Source organism: Vulpes vulpes, chromosome 5 (assembly GCF_048418805.1).
Source record: "Vulpes vulpes isolate BD-2025 chromosome 5, VulVul3, whole genome shotgun sequence".
In the NCBI taxonomy this organism is placed as follows: Eukaryota; Metazoa; Chordata; class Mammalia; order Carnivora; family Canidae; genus Vulpes; species Vulpes vulpes.
This window is the reverse complement of record NC_132784.1, coordinates 100,169,181-100,186,364: the sequence shown is the minus strand read 5'-3', so window position 1 is coordinate 100,186,364 and position 17,184 is coordinate 100,169,181.

Here is a 17,184-nt window from a genome sequence, read left to right as displayed (position 1 = left end):
TTGAACTTAGGTGATAGTCAAAGTACTAGGGCCAAAATAGAGAAGGGAAATAAAAACAAACCGAAGTGATAAACAGACAAGAAGTATTTATATATCTTAACAATGAGGCTGTGGCTTTTATTTTATTTTATTATTATTATTTTTTAAGTAGGCCTGAGATCAAAGCCTGAGCCAAGGTCAAGAGTCAGACTTAACTGATTAAGATACCTGAGAACCCAGAATCTGGGACTTTTAAAATAGCACAGGGAAGAGTAGAAAAACCTTAAATCCCTAATTCAGGGTTGCTTCAAGTACTGAGACTCACCCTCTATCCCTGCAATGTTTGGAGGCATGTAAGGAACTTAATGATTCCAGACTGGGTTAGTGAAATAAGGAAAACAAATCCCTGAAGAATTTGTATTTACAAGTTCATTTTCACATTGCGTTTCTGCTATTTGTCTGGTTTCTGAAAAGTTAAACAACACCACCAAAAAAATGTAAGTGGTCTGTATTTATATTAAAATGTATCATAGAAAAATATTTAACACTAACAAAAATGAATGAGAATTCAACTATCAAAAGATAATGAGGAAAAACGAAATACAAACGACATTTAGGATGTATGTAAACAACACACTGAAAAGCATTACCATTTGCTGATAAATGATGAAATTGACAAAAAATAATGAAATTATTGACTCATACAACTTGACATTTGCACTTAACATTTTAGTTTTAAATACATGTAATAGAGAAGAAAAATTACAAATTTAAAAACCATTTGACAAACTGGAAATTGAAAAATAAAGTAAATCAAAAAGAAACTAGAGGGAGGGCAATATTAAGGAAAAAAAATGGAAAATACTGAAATGGAAAACAAAGTACAACTGGAGTGTCCAAAAATCTAACAGCTTTATGTAAACAATAACAGGAAAACTTCTGGCAAGAGTGAGCAAGATTTGTGAAAGAGGCATGGATAAAAATTATTACTGCATAGGAATAGACATACACTCAAAAATTTAAAATGAAACGATTATGAACACACACTTATGAATAATTTCCTTGAAAAATATACATTCCCCAAACTGACACAAAAACAGTGTAGTGAATAAACTTTTAAAAACCATTTTGGACATTAAATTAGTGGTTAAAAATCCACACATACACACAAACACATCTATCAAATAATTTTTTATAGAAATTTTAAGAGCAACTCATAATAATTTAATTTTCAGAACAATTTAGAGTAGAGCAAAAGAACAATATTCCTGAATTTATTTTGTAGAACTAGTATATAAAAGATTGTTGTACCTAACAAGAAGAATCTAAGATAAGGAAATCATAACCAAAACCATTTATTTTGCCATGACAGTGGTTTTGCTTTTTAAATGTATTTTCTAGGAATTTATCACGCTTTCCATTCAGTTTGTATTTGTATTTGTTTGTATTAGTTTGTTCCATTAGTTTGTATTAGTTTCTTTTTCTGTATCTATGTCTGTATTTATATCCATCCATCCATGCATCCATCTATCCATCCTCTTTCTTATCTCCTTGTGTATTATTTTCCAGTATAAAATGCTGTGCAGACAGTTTAGAGGTTTTCTGATTCTCCTTACTGCTTCTTTATTTTTTTTTTAGATTTTATAGGTAGGTTCTTGTTTTAAATATTTATGTCCTCTCAACACATTTTCTCATCAGACTTTGCTTTTAGTCTTCTCAGATATTTAGGGAGAAAAAAATAGAGAAGAAAAAAATTAATTGAAAAAATGTTTAAGGAAATGCATGATACCTATTTAATGGCATAGAGAATTTTTAGATAGTTATGCTCTGTAACTCTCAATATTGCACTGACATAATTTGCCTTCAAAAAGCCTCCTATAACATCTTCCCAGTCTCCTTGATCTGGAGCACATACTCTGCATACCTTTCTCTGTGTATGAACGTATTGCCCGAACTCTCAGCTAAGCCACTGTACACCATTGGACTCCATCCTCTCTTATCCATTTCTGTAGCTGTTTTCTTTTCCTCCTGCACAAAAATTTTCCTTCTAGAATATTCTAGTTCTTATCACACTAATGTGACATATGGCATTATTTATCTCCATTTAAAAAACAGAAAATAACAACAACAACAACAACAACAAAAAGCTTGTCTGTATTTTGTTGTCCTTTTCTCCCATCTCTTCATACCAAAATTCTTTGAAATAATTTGTCTTTATGGACTACTATTTTTATTTTTCAAATTTCATTTTCTGTTAAACCCATTCCAGTCAGGTATTCACTACCACTCATCCAATGCTGACCAGCATCACTGTCACCTGTGATAACCACATCACTGATCTCATGGTAACTCGGTTAATCTAACATCTACATTACACACAGTTGATTGCTTTTATTTAAAACTTCCCTGAGCTACCAAGACACCCCATTCTCTTGGTTTTCTTCCTGTCTCTCTGGGAACTACTCCACAGCCTTTTTGCTGATTCTTTTCCTCTCCTTAATCTCTAAATGTTGGAGTGTCATTAGATTCAGGAGTTCTTCTCTTTTCTCTTCACTTCCATTGTCTCAGTGATCTCATCCAGTCTCATGATTTTCTATGCTGACAACTTCTGATTTTATAATATCAGGCCCAGATTCCTATACTGATTGCATAGTTTAATTATTTTGTTTTGTGTTATAGTTTTCTGAGCACTGAAGGAAGATGTAGCCTACAACTAAAAGGTATATATATATTTTTAATTTAAAAAAATCACTTTATGTTAATGCTACCTTTTTTAATGTCATGATCATCAGGATTTTTTTGTTTGTTAGTGTATGTGTGTGGGGAGTGCATATGTGTGTTAATTCATTTTCTAAGAGAAAAGTCTTTCTAGGTTCTAGGTTTATCAACATAAAATTGTGTGCATTAAATTTGGCCCCAAACACTGTCAACCTGGGTGCTATGAAAATTCCCTTTTCAAATATTACAGTAATAGATTGGTATACATATTATATCTTTGACCAAATTCTCCATGCCTACCAGATACTTACTAGTACAATTTTTCTAGATAGAGTGTTATGTTCCTGATTTTGTTGTTAAACCTTATGACTATGAGGCAGAAACTTTATTTCTAGATTACTGGGAACAATCTTTAGTTTTTTTGTTGTTGTTGTTGTTGTTGTTTTTTCCCTAAATCTTTGATTAAAAAAATCTCGATTCTCCAAGATGTACTGTGACTAGGACTTTTCCTTTGAGACAATATTCAGGAACTTTATAATATAGAATGAAAATAGTCCCTCTTTGTCTTATTCCTTCTCAGCAGCTAAGCTATAAAATGGAGGTCAAAACTGTGGCAAGAATTTCAGAGAACAAAGGGAATGAATGTTTCTGATGTTTTGGAAAATAATTTCATTCAGCACATATGATGTGAGTTGCACAATCAAGTGCACAAGTTGGACCAAAAAAGGAGAGATAGAGTAGGTTTATAGGACTGTTTCCTTGCTCTCTCCTGTCAATGATCAAGCAAGCAAATGGTCAACCATTGACCACTTAAATCTGTCAATTTTATTGTCAAATTGAGACTCTAAACTTCACCCTAAGGGAAACTCTCTTACATTGTACCAAATCATCATCATCATTCTACTTATTTTTTCCCTTTCATAAATATTCATGGTGATTTGAAGTACAAGCATATGAATAAACCATATAGGTAATACTAACATCGAAATAGTTTAAAGCATATTACAGCATATCTTAATGATACAAAGATGTGTGGAAATTTAAATTAGTGTGTGCTGCATTGAAAATTTTAAAAAAATTGCTTGAGTATTGCTTATATGGTTTTATGTTTCAAACAGTTTTTTTTAAAGATTTTATTTATTTATTCATGAAAGACACAGAAAAAGAAAGAGAGAGGCACAGACACAGGCAGAGGGAGAAGCAGGCTCCATGCGGGAGCCTGACACAGGACTAGATCCCTGGTCTCCAGGATCATGCCCTGGGCCAAAGGCAGCGCTAAACCACTGAGCCACCTGGGCTGCCCTGTTTCAAGTGGTTTTACACTGTTAAAAAAATAGGTTTATATTGTTACAAACAGTAATTATTTTTTGCAAATTTCCTTCAGGTGCATATATTTAGTAAGTCTACTAGTTTATGGAAATATTAGTGAAATGTTTTTATGGATACAATATCTAATTTCTATTTGCATCTTTGAAAAATTTCAAGGTGAAAATCACTAAGTCTGAACTATGCACTGTGGTAAATCTTCCAAAACATTTTATCCAGATACAGAAAAAGGGAGAGTAGACTGATTATTATAATTGTGTTTTAGTGGATGGGAGAAATTTGCTCTCACAACTTGTATTTGTAGTCCTCTGCTCTAGTCATTACATTCATGGTAATTTTACATTCTATTTATGATTAAATCTTGTTTTAAATACTTACTAAGCTATTAATGTAAGTTATCCATATTTATTTTATTTTCTAGGCAATAGGTCTTATCTGTTTCAGTGCTTTGCACAGGGCCTGGTATCTAACTTGATGTATGTATACATGAGTATCAGTTATTCCTCAAATGTATAAATGAAACCAGACTGCATTTTATGCTAATGGAAATGATTCCTTTTAGAATTTCTTCCATGTTAATAGTAAAACACACAGCTAAAACCCAAATAAAATGCCATCAAATACAGTGTCCTTCAAAACAGATAACTTTTATCATAAATCTAAGCAGTAAAAGGTTAGAGAAGATTAACACAGATGCTAGAGCTAGGACGCAGGTGTTTAAATTCTACTATACCTATATGGTCTAGAAATCACAAAACCCCCTAAACACAATTACTTCATTTTAAAAAATGTCTCTTTCTTCTTTTGATAATTGTAGGAATTAAATGAGTTACTGTATGTAAAGATCTTAGTGTTTGTTATCTGATAAGCCAAATTGTTACCATCCCTGTCATTGTTGTCTACATCAACTTCTGAAGATAAGGAACATATGGATAAGTATTTATTGTATTGCATTTATGAAATATACCCAAATGTAAATTGTGCCACATGATACACAAGAAAAAGTAAACAAGCACACATAAAAGTAATCAAATGATCAAACAAGATAGAGAAAAAAATATTATTCAAAGATAAATCTTTTTAACAAAGGACAATTTCATAATTTTTGATATACTAAAATTAAATTCCAAGGCATTGAATCAAAAGTCTAATCTGCCAAAGAACTATCCTTTGAGACAAGGGTTTTCAAGTCCATCCATTAGAAAGAATATGACCGAACATGTTTAGAATTTAAATAGCACCACTGTTTGGTTTTAAATATTAATCTTTATTAATTTGATCTTAAATGAGCACAAGAGGTGATCTAGGTCAGAAACATATGTCTTATTAAATTCCTCACAGTAAATAATAAAGTGTCAGCACCTCCTTGTCCTAGACCTATCCCTGCGGCAATGGAATGCAAGCTGATGGTATTTTTTCCTATGTAATTAACCAGAATCTCTATAGATGAAGGGCAAGGAAAAATGATTTTTCTCTACTTATATGAAAGAATGAGGCACTTGCCCTCACTCCTCTCCTGAAAGGTTATTCTAGGAAAAGTAATGATCCTGCATCTTAATTACAAACTTGTTGGTAATGTCAATACAATTTCTCCAGGAGCAACGTAGTTCTCTGCCTCTCAAGCCTTTAAAACTTGGAGTTGTCTCCAAATTCTGAGGCTTCATTGATTTTGACATGTAAATACTCAGGAAGATAACTACCCATTCTTCCCAGGATCCAGAGATTTAATTTAGGAAAATACATCAGGCTCTAAGAGTTGACCCTGTCCTTGAGGGGGGAAAAAAAGCAAGTTTTATCATTCTTTGAATCAGAGCAATTAACCTGACAAAAGGGTAGAGATCTAATCCTCTAGGTATGTGAAGAGTATCAGGAAGTTAGTGATTTTTGCAGGAACCCTGAGGAATCCAGAGAGCTTTTTTTCCCCCACAAATTAATTAAGCAGATTTTGAGAAGTTAAATAATTGGCAATATTAAGACCATACCAGATGGAGATAGAAACAATTTCTTTTGTTTTGTTTTGTTTTGTTTTGTTTTGACTAGTTCTAATGGAATTATTCTATTGGTTGGACAAAAATGATAATTTATTTAAATCTGCCTCTAGCAAACAATATTGTGAGTGTGAGTAAAAAAAATATTACAAATATTTCAGCCATCCATTTTGTCTCTAAAGAACTATGTGATTTCATCCATATCATTTAAAATTAAGCACTTAAAACAATAAAAATTTATTATCACACTTTCTGGTGGTCCGGAATCTGAGTGGAGAGTTGGATGATTCTAGTCTCAAGTTTTTCATGTTGCAGTCAAGCTGTCTCCTGAAGGCTGCACCATGGTGGGGGCTAAGGGGACAGGTTTCTAAGCTCTCTCACAGTTCCTAATCAGGTGGCCTTTCCACAAGACTGCTTCCTGACAGACACTGCATCTGTTTTCTCTAAGTGAGCAATTAGAGAGAGATAGAGCACTCAACATGGAAGCCACTATCTTTTAATATTCTAATCTCAGAATTGATATCTTATCCCTTCAGTTATATTTGACTCAATAAATCCAACCCACACCCAAGGGAGACCATTACACAAAAGTCGGGCAAGCAGAGATATTAGAGGTTTGGTAATATTCAGATTTGGTAAATGTGGCTGGCATTATAGTCCTAATGGATGTTCTTCTGGACAGGACTTGGTAATAGTTGAAGCACCTATGTGAGGATGATTTGCTATGTTGTAACTGTTGTTAATGCAGTTTATAATTCCCTAAAATTACATAATACGTGGATATAAAAAATTTGAAATTGAGGGCTATGTTTATACATAGAATGCCTTCCAAAATACATGCATTCTAAAGTAGTCAGTTGCTCTAAACTTTTAAATACACCAAATGATATTTTTAATGACTAATTTTGTTTTAAAATCATATAATAGTAGACCAGAAACTATTACAGCCTGATCTCTAGTTAATATATCTTTATGATCGTCTGAAAAGACTTTACCTTCAGTAAACTTATGATTGGCATATAGAATATTTTAATATTAGAGTTTAAATAGATTTCTATATCTCCCAAGAGTTAAACACAAATATTTTGGTCATTTATGTTCACTTTCTTATTCTGATGCTGGCTTAGTTTGACGGATACTGATTTGCTGAGGTTCAAATTTTTCTATTCTAGTATTGCTTAAACAGGACTGAAATTGATGAGACTATTTTCAACTTTGGTGTGCTGTACCAGTCAAAAATTCATGTTAATATACCAGAGAATAATTTTTGGAAAGTTACTGTCAAGTTTTCAGAAAATGCTATAATCTCTCCATTTCCTACAGATGAAGGGGGTTGATAAAGAAGATAGAAACAGAGAAATTATAAAGCAAGGATAAACTCTGGAAAGTTTTTATAAATAAATATAATGTAAAACTCAATAAAAGTTAAATAAATATAAACATTTTTCAAGGGGTACCATGTGTTCAGAACTCTGTTATAAGCAAAATAATCTTACAAGATTTTTACAATGAGGACAGTGCCTTACAGACTAAGGGGATGCTTATGAGTTTAAAAATAACATTTGAAATTATGATTCTTATATTAGGATTCCCACAATTAAAGTACACTTTCCAGGTGTTCCAAAGTCATTTATCAATATTATTCATTAACCAGCCTACTCTAAAACAAACAAACTTTTCTCTAGTTCCTACAACTTGCCTAGATTTCCAATAGCCTTTCTCTTTATTCTACCTCTCTCCTTTCTCCACATTTATAAACCTAATCTCTCTTTCAAGAACTAAGATTCTGGGACACCCGGGTGGCTCAGCGGTTGAGCGTGTCTGCCTTTGGCACAGGTGGTGATCCTGGGATCCTGGGATCGAGTCCTACTTCGGGCTACACGTAAGAAGCCTGCTTCCCCCTCTGCCTCTCTCTGTGTGTCTTTCATGAACAAATAAATAAAATCTTTTAAAAAGAAAAGAATCAAGATTCTATCTGCCTAGGTTCTTCTCAAAATTTAGGAATAGACTTTTTCTCAACTACAATTTCTTGACAGTCTATTTGGTTACCAATTATTTTCTGCTTGCATTTTAGTTATATATGTCATTGTCCTCTTTCCATCTTCTGATTTAAAGCTTCATGAAGACAGAACCCACATCCGATCTCTCTGTGTTTTCATAATAGCTAGAACAATGTTTTGCAAACCCTATGCCATTGATACACTTGCATCACATAAATGAGCATAGAAATCATCACACTGCTTGCTCTGGGTGATTTTACAGATGGAACATAGTTGTTTAGACCAAAAAGAACTTAAGATACGGGTTCTGTACTGTTCAACTATAGGAAGTAACACATACAATTTAGGTTCTTCAGTGCTGGCATTAATGCTGAAAGATATATAATTATTTGATTTCATAAAGTAAAATATATGAAGCAAACAGGACCATAGATATAAAAAATAACAAATTTATGAGAACGATTTTAAAAATGGATTATTTAGACACTAGAGAAAGACCTATGAAAGAATATTTATCCCTTTTTGTGTGTGAATAGTAAATGTCTTAATCCTAAGCATATTTCATTAGTAATATCTATTCTAAAACATTTTAGTTAATTTATATCCTGAAAATAAGATTCTTATATAAATTAAATGCATAATCATACCAGGTCTATTCTCTAGGTTGGTTAAAATAAAGAACATACATGAGACTGAAAAAAATTAAATGGAAAAAATATCATGTATAATAGAGGATCATTACATTTCTAAAATGTTAACTTCAGAGAGGTTATTAGTAAATACCACCAAATTATCTTTGCAAAACCAAAGTGATGAGCAGATATAGAGAGATACTCATATTTACATGCTTCCACTTAAGGCTATTTTTTGACCTGCAGATAATTATTTTCAATTACTGCTACCTAATGCGTATGCCCTGAGATAGATTAGGCAATAGGGTATATTCACCCTATTTTTGTAAAGGCATTATAACATATACAGTCTCTCAATGACAAATTTCAATGGACTTTATTTATAAATACATGAATGATGGGCAATTAGGAGGGCACTTGGTGGGATGAGCACTGGGTGTTATACTATATGTTGGTAAATTGAACTTAAATTTAAAAAATTAATATATATGTGTGTGTGTGTGTGTGTGTGTGTGTGTGAATGAAGGCCACAGGCATTGAACTGGTAAAATCTTTGTCACTTGGTTGATTTTGGGACCAGGGACCTCTGGCACCTGGAACATTCAGGTGTTTCTCATCCCTGGATTCCCCCACTCAGCCTTGTAGATCTCCCTAAATGATCAGGCTTCTTCTGGGAAGTCAAGGCTACAGCACATGGGGCCTGAGTCCACCATTCTCTAAGCAGTCCATTCTTCCCTGCCCTTCTTCTAGGATTTGCACACACTCCCACCATGGACTCCAAGCCACATAGCACTCCTTGTGGACTCCAAATGCACCCTGTTTGCCTTAGGAAATCCTACCCTCCACTCACTTCAGCCAGGCCTTGGCTCAGCCCCTGGACATCTTCCTGTCCACCTGTCCCAAAAAATATATAATGTATAAGTATGTAAGAGTATGTAAGAATTGTATATGTAAGAAATACGTTATTAGTCCATATTGACTGATACTCCAGGATCAAAGAGAAGGGTCAAATCATCTCTATTTCAGCTTCATTTTCAAATGTCACTTCACTTACACCAAGCATATGACTTTACTTAAATCAAAGACAAGAAACTGAATCAAGCAACCACAGAAGCTTCAGTGGGAGATAGAGAATGTTAATCTAATTAGAGACACTGTGGATTATGTGAATAAATTGCAATAATGGGACTAGTCATATAAACTGGTTTCCCTACTTACAAACTCAGGTGTTCATCTTATACAAGTGAACAATTAAGTTTACAAAGTTATAGAGATAAGAAATGATGTCCATGAAAAAACTGATGCATCTCAGTGTTTAATAAACTTGCTGTTATATTAGCATACTAAGCAACAAAAAAACAAAAATAGGTCGTATTATCATTATCAGGAGAATTTTGAATGTAGGGTAGCTTAATCTTAGGTTTTCACAATTTTTTAATTATTTATTTGAGAGAAAGAGCAAGGGGAGGGGCAAAGTAGAGAGAAAGAAAATTTTAAGCAAACTTCCCACTGAGCTCAGGGCCTAATATGGGGCTCAACTTAGGACCCTGAGATCATGACCTAAGCCAAAATCAAAAGTCAGGTGCTTAACCTACTGAGCCACCCAGGTGCTCCTGAAGTTTTCACATTCAAAAATTTTTGCATTTGTGCTAATACATCAGCTTTCCTAATCAACTTTTTAAAATACATTAATGTGATCAAGATGCATCTTTATACATTTGCAAGTAAAGAATCTATAAAAGTATTACAAGATGTGTATTCAACTTTAAATAGGAAATTTATAAATAAAAGAGCTTTTATTATAGTGGTTGACTTATATTAATAATGCTGAAATTCTGATTCCCAATGCAGTCTGTCATTCAGGCAGTTTGGTAATTTTCAGTAATTTTCTATAAGTATTATGGGCTTGTGGAAATTTCCAGTTTAAAGAACAATGTGGCATTTGGTGCTGTTAAAAAAACAAACAAACAAACAAACAAACAAAAAACCTTTTTTGAGGTATGTAAGTTATTAGCAGCAACATTTAAAAACAAATTGTCTAAAAATAAAATAAATAAAATAAAAAAATTTTCACTTCATGTTATAAAAGACAATCCAAATAGAATGATAGATATTTTGAAAAACTTAGTAAAGAGGGTGTTTAAGGTCTGATTTTATTCTTATTTGAACTGTAAATGTAATGGCTCTTTTACGTGACAGCTGTTATTTTTTGTTGAAGTTTATACCCAATTTCAAGGAAATATAGGTTGGCTTTTTGAGGCCAAGTATTTATTTGTACACAATCTCATACATGTATTTTTTAAGTTTAAAAAGGACAGTAATGGAATTGAAAAGAAAGAGAGAAAAAGAGACTGGAGGGGAAAGGAGGGGGCAGGATTAGGCTTTAATGAATAGTCTGAATTTTTATAATAAATTTTTAGACAAGTAAAGAGAAATAATATAACCAGCAACATTTAATAAAATTTCAGTTGATCAATTTGATTACACAGAAGTAATCACATTCCACAAGTATTTAATATCAATCTTCTTCATGCAGTCATATAATAAAATCAAATTTTGATTTGTTAAAAATAAATAACATGTTCATGAAAAATAAATACCTTGCCATTTGTAAGTGACCACAGATCACTTCAGCGTACTCCAAATTTAAAAATTTATCTATCAAGTATTATATATGCTTTAATTAATTTGAAGACATCTCCTGACTTGTATCTTCTAAAAAACTAACTTAAAATAATTGTAGAATCAAATTGGTGACCAAAGGGTACAAACTTGACAGTCAAAAGGTTCAAACTTCCAGTTATGAAATAAATTAGTCCTGAGAATGTAATGCAAAGCATGGTAAGTAGAAGGAATAATACTGTTTTGTATATTTGAAAGTTGCTAAGAGAGTAGATCTTACAAGTTTTCATCACAAGAAATGAAACAATGTGTGATGATGTATGTCAACTAGACTTATTGCAGTGATCACAATATATACAAATATTGAATCATTATGTTGTATATGTCTCTCAGGTTATTTATAACTCAAAAAAAAGTATCACTGACTTAGGAATCTGAATTATGAAATACTTACAGAATGAAATTGACAATTTTTTTACTAATCTCACTAAGATAAATATAGTCATTCCCTATTTCTATGTATCCGGGTTCTCTATTGACACTTATTAGTCATACTTTAAGGATATTACATACTAGTTAAATAATTTTGCTACAGCTAAAAGTTTTCAAATTATAAGCACATATGGATGTTCAGATCTGATAATTAACATTGTTGATATTTTATAAATACATATAAATATTATAAAATGCAATCAAAGCTCTTTTCTGGATTTTTTTTTCTTTTTCTGGATTTTTTTAACATAAATATTTTAAGCTTGTATGATGTTCTTATTTTTACAAAATGGATTAGTTTTTAGTATTATTTCAGATTATAATTAAAATCATTAACCCGTGAAAGAGTTTAAAATATTGAGAAATTATTAGGGAAACCCATTTATTAAATGACTATGGGATAGAATGTGATCAGTTTATTTCTCCATAGATATTTAGTTTTAACTTTTAAAGTTAGTAAAATATCAGTTTTTTTCAGCAGTAAGCCAAAAAATGAATAAAGTCAAGGCATAAAAATGATTATGATTAAATACTACCCTAGAGATAAAGTATGAATGTTTCTTTTTGGGTTTATTTCCTAAGAGATTCTGTTGCAATCTCTGACTAATATAATTTTACGTTCTTTTGGATCATGCTGGCAATTTATATTTTATTACTAGATGCTTATTTGAACTTTTAAAATGACATATTGAATGGAATAACTCAAATTTGCCAACTTAACTTTTTGAAACATGCATTTGTATTGTCTTGAAAGATTTAATAGTATTTCTGAAAAAATCAAATATTGACAAAATATTATTATTAATTTTTGTGATTTACTTTCTTCTATTTTAGTTAAGTGATCTGATTCTTCTGGTTGTTTTTTAAGAAAACATTATTGTACATTTTTTTAATTAGGTGATGATAGATGAAAATTTACTATAGTTCATTTTAAAAGTGTGCTTCTCAGACAACTGATGTTCACTTATAATGGAATTCAGCATATTTTTATAACATTCAAAATTATTTTCAATTTCCAATGATGCCAAATCACTCAGCCAAAAAGTGGAACTCATCTTTATATTTATATTGCTATACCTTACCTGAAATAGGAAGAAAATAAGTAAGTTGTTTGTTTATTTTACTTTTCTTTATCTCAAAGACTATATCTTTCAAGATTATTCTCTATTTTTTTACAGAGACTTTACTTTTTAAAATTATTAGGTTCTGAGTTACTGACAATATAACTTTGAAAAATGCTTACATTACATTTGATATGTAAATATAGTAATTAATCATTAATTAGTAATCGTGTATAATAATATCGTCAAAATATGCATTTAGGTATCATTACTCACAGGAATCTCTTTTTTTTTTAATTACTTTTTCTATTTACTAAGAAAATCATTGCCTCAGGGGGAAAAATATTATGTAGCACTTTTATGTGTGAATCTTTCCAACTGTAATTATTTGAAGGGATAACTAAACATGAATTTTGCCTTGGGGTTAACACATATCCAATTTGTTTCACAGATCATCTAATTATAAGCAGATTATCCACCCACCTCAGTTCTAATCTCTTTGCATTTTAAGATAATTTCAGATACCAGGGAAATATGTGATACTTTTATTAGGTCATTGTGAACATACACATATTATGATGATCTGTCTTTTAATTCCCCTGTCATTAGAGTATAAACAGTAAATGAGTTATTAGCACACTATAGGCATATGCAGGATAATAAGTAGAACATTTTAACAAATAAATTTAACTGTCAACTTTGATTTCTTTCTATAAAAGAACCTGAATGACAGACACATATTTCTATAGACCTTACCATGCTATATTAAGCTATTGCCTTTACATGTTACAAATAAAGACATAGACATAATTGAAAATTTATTTCTAAGAGACATCTACATGCTGAATAACATTGAACACTGAAGGACACACGATTCAAGTGTTCAAAATAATACTCTAACACAAAGTGCTAAGCCAAGGCTCATGAGAGTCATCAAGAAAATTCTAGAGAATATTTTCTTCATTTATTTATTTTTTCCAAGTTTTTCTTAAGTTCCAGTTAGTTAACAGTGTAAGATTAGTTTCAGGAGTAGAATTTAGTGATTCATCACTTACGTATAATACCAGTGCTCATCATCACAGTTTATTTTTATGTCACAATCTTATAAAACTTTGGTATCTTTTAGAAAAAGTGACTCAGATAGTAGTGTAAGAATTCAGAACCTCTCAGATGCAAATTTAATTAAAAGTTTAATTCAGGGACGCCTGAGTAGCTCAGCGGTTGAGCTCCTGCCTTCGGTCCAGGACATGATCCTGGAGTCCAGGAATCGAGTCCCACCTTGGGCTCTGCATGGGGCCTGCTTTTCTCTCTGCCTTGTCTCTGACTCTCTCTTTCTGTGTCTTATGAATAAATAAAATCTTAAAAAAAAAAAAAAAGAATTTGTCTTGATTTAGTGGTATCTGGATGGCTCAGTCGATAAAGAATCCAACTCTTGATTTCAGCTCAGGTCATGATCTCAGGGTTGTGAGATCTCTGCACTCAGCATGGAGTCTGCTTTAGATTCTCTCTCCCTCTCTCTTGCCCCTCCCCCAGTTCATGCTCTCTGTCTCTATTTTTTAAAACTTTTAAAAAAAGGTTTTATTCATTTGAGAGCAAGAGAAAGAGAGAGGGCTTGTGTGTGCATGAGTGGGGGAGGGGCTGAGGGAGAAACAGACTCCCCACTGAGCAGGGGGCCTGCCTTGGGATTAATTCCCAGGACTCTGGAATCATGACCTCAGCTGAAGGCAGACACTTAACCAACTGAGCCATTAGTTCTCCCTAAAACAAATAAAATCTAAAAAAAAAAAAAAAAAAAAAAAAAAAAAATTGTCTCCAACTGCAGCACATGGGAAGAAAAATGCCCATTGGCAACTCAAAATTCTCATTTTATGCGTCAAGTCATTAGAAACAATTTGACTGAGCCAGGGCTGAAAATCTTGGGAAATAAACCTATCTACCTAAATTAGATCAAGTGCTGCTGCTGGATCTTTCAACTATGACTAAGAGATGAAGTCACATTGCTTCCAGTTGATGACTTCTGCTTGAGTCATGGGCATGGAGAGTACTTATCAGAATGTGGGATGTGCTGGTTAGCCTGAGGCTTTTATCTATCCTCTTCTGGTTTTACTTCCCACCTTACTCAGTTTGGATTCCATGGGCTAATATTATAAACACTCCATTCCAAACACTTTCAATACTCAGATGTCTCCTCACACTCACCTGACAAACACAGAGCTATGGAAAAATACAATCAATAATTTTCTTCATCTACTACCCTAACAACTAAGTATTGCTATATACAAATTACATAATCTGATTGATTTACCATGCCTATGCAATAGCAGTAAATGTGTTTATTTCATTATCTCATAATCCCCTATACTATTATCAGAAGTTTATTACAGTTTGCAGTTGTATAATGGCTCACTGTGCACTAAAATATCCTTGTTACTAAAATTTCTCAGTGGGTAAAAGTTCAGTTTTATCAATGTGTTAGATTTATATTTGTTTATATGTGTTTTTAACGTAGATGAGATTTTTTTTAATGTTTCAGGTTTTTATTTAAATTTCAGTTAGTTAACATATAAGATAATATTAATTTCAGGCATGGAATTTAATAATTCATCACTTACATATATACTCAGTGTTCTGTAGATGAGATATTGTTAATTGCTTGATTGTATCTGAATCAACTGGACTTCTTTTAAACTACATAATTCTCAGGATTTATTTTGAGATAAGAACCAAAAATTGTAATATCCATGCAATATTTTCAAGCCTTTATGGTGATTCTGATGAAAGTTCTTCTATAGTGACATTAAAACAAATACACATAAAATTTGCTCTAAAAGTATGTATATGCTAAAAACTTTAAAATCTAGAAGAAAAGTACTTTTTACATTTTACTTTAAAATATCAATTCAAATTAGTTATATTTTGTATGCAATTGCAATATTTTGCAATTGTGTGATAATTTCAATATTCAGATATATGTCAACTAGAGAATAACATAATACATGATTCATATTGAATCAATTTACCTTTTGTTTAATTGGGATATTTTTATATTTTTAAGTAAAGGTACTTCTTGAAGAACTCCAATGAATAAAATAAAATAAAAATAATTTCTTCCCCTTGGTACTATTGACACTTTGGGTCGGGACATTGATTTCTGTGGGGGGCTGTGCTGTGCTGGGTAGAATGTTTAGCCCCATCTCTGACTTTTATCCATTAAAACCTCCCATTTGGGACAGCCAAAAATATCCTCAGATATTGTCAAAACCTCCTAAATTCAGAACTGTTGCTCTAACAGAAAAATCACTTCTTTAGTGATCCTGGATTTCCAATCCTCAATAGCTCATCAATTAGCTCTACGACCTTGAGTAAGTCATGTTTCTGGGCTTCAGTTTATTCAATTTTAGTATATATGCTGCCAAAGCAAATGCCTCGGCTTCAATTTATTCATGTGTAATGTGAAAATGCTGGAATAATAGAGATCATTTTTACATGTCCTTTAAATTTTTATTCTTTCATCATGCAGGTTAGTTGAGATGTAGATAAATAAGACAATTATATACACATACACACACATATATACAAAGAAATAGAGTTTCTTGCTTGAATTAGCTAAAATGATTCAAAGGAGCATGATAATGGATACATTTGATGCTTAAGAAGCCCTATTATACATTAACATATAGATCAGTGCTAAATACTCTCACTTAGAATATATAGGAAATAATATGTAATTTTAATAATATGTTAAAATAATATGTTAAAAATAGAATATATAGGAAATAATATGTAATTTTAATATGTTAAAATAATATGTTAAAAATTTCTCTGAAAACTAGAAATATACTTAAAATATATTGATATTTTCCCAGTGTTTTAACTTTATAACGGGTGCGTGTGTGTGTGTGTGTGTGTGTGTGTGTGTGTGTGACAAAGTTGAGCATGGAGAGAATCTTAAACATTTTTCTAATGTCAAATTCTCTTCTTAGTTTTCTTTTGTAAGGAGTTGACTCCTCTTTCTTTAAATCCTCTTGGTAGCAGCACCAGGAAAAATCATCTTTATACAGTGTGACACTCTACCGCCCTCTATGCAGTTTATTGTTTTGAGAAATCCCTGAGTAAATCCAGTTCTGGTCTGGCTGTTCTCTTCAAGAAGGTTTTGTAAATTGGGGTATTGGCCATGATCATGTCCTGGTGTGTGTACTGGATGCAAAGAGGAATCTTTTGTAAACAAAAGGGATGGAATTGGACAGTATTTTGAAAGTGAATAGAGATGTTGTAAAAGGGTTTTCTGATCCCCTGTGTTGTCCCAGGCCTTAATTCCTACCTTGAAAAGGTAATAAGTTGGATAAAGAAATGGGACAGTTTTTGT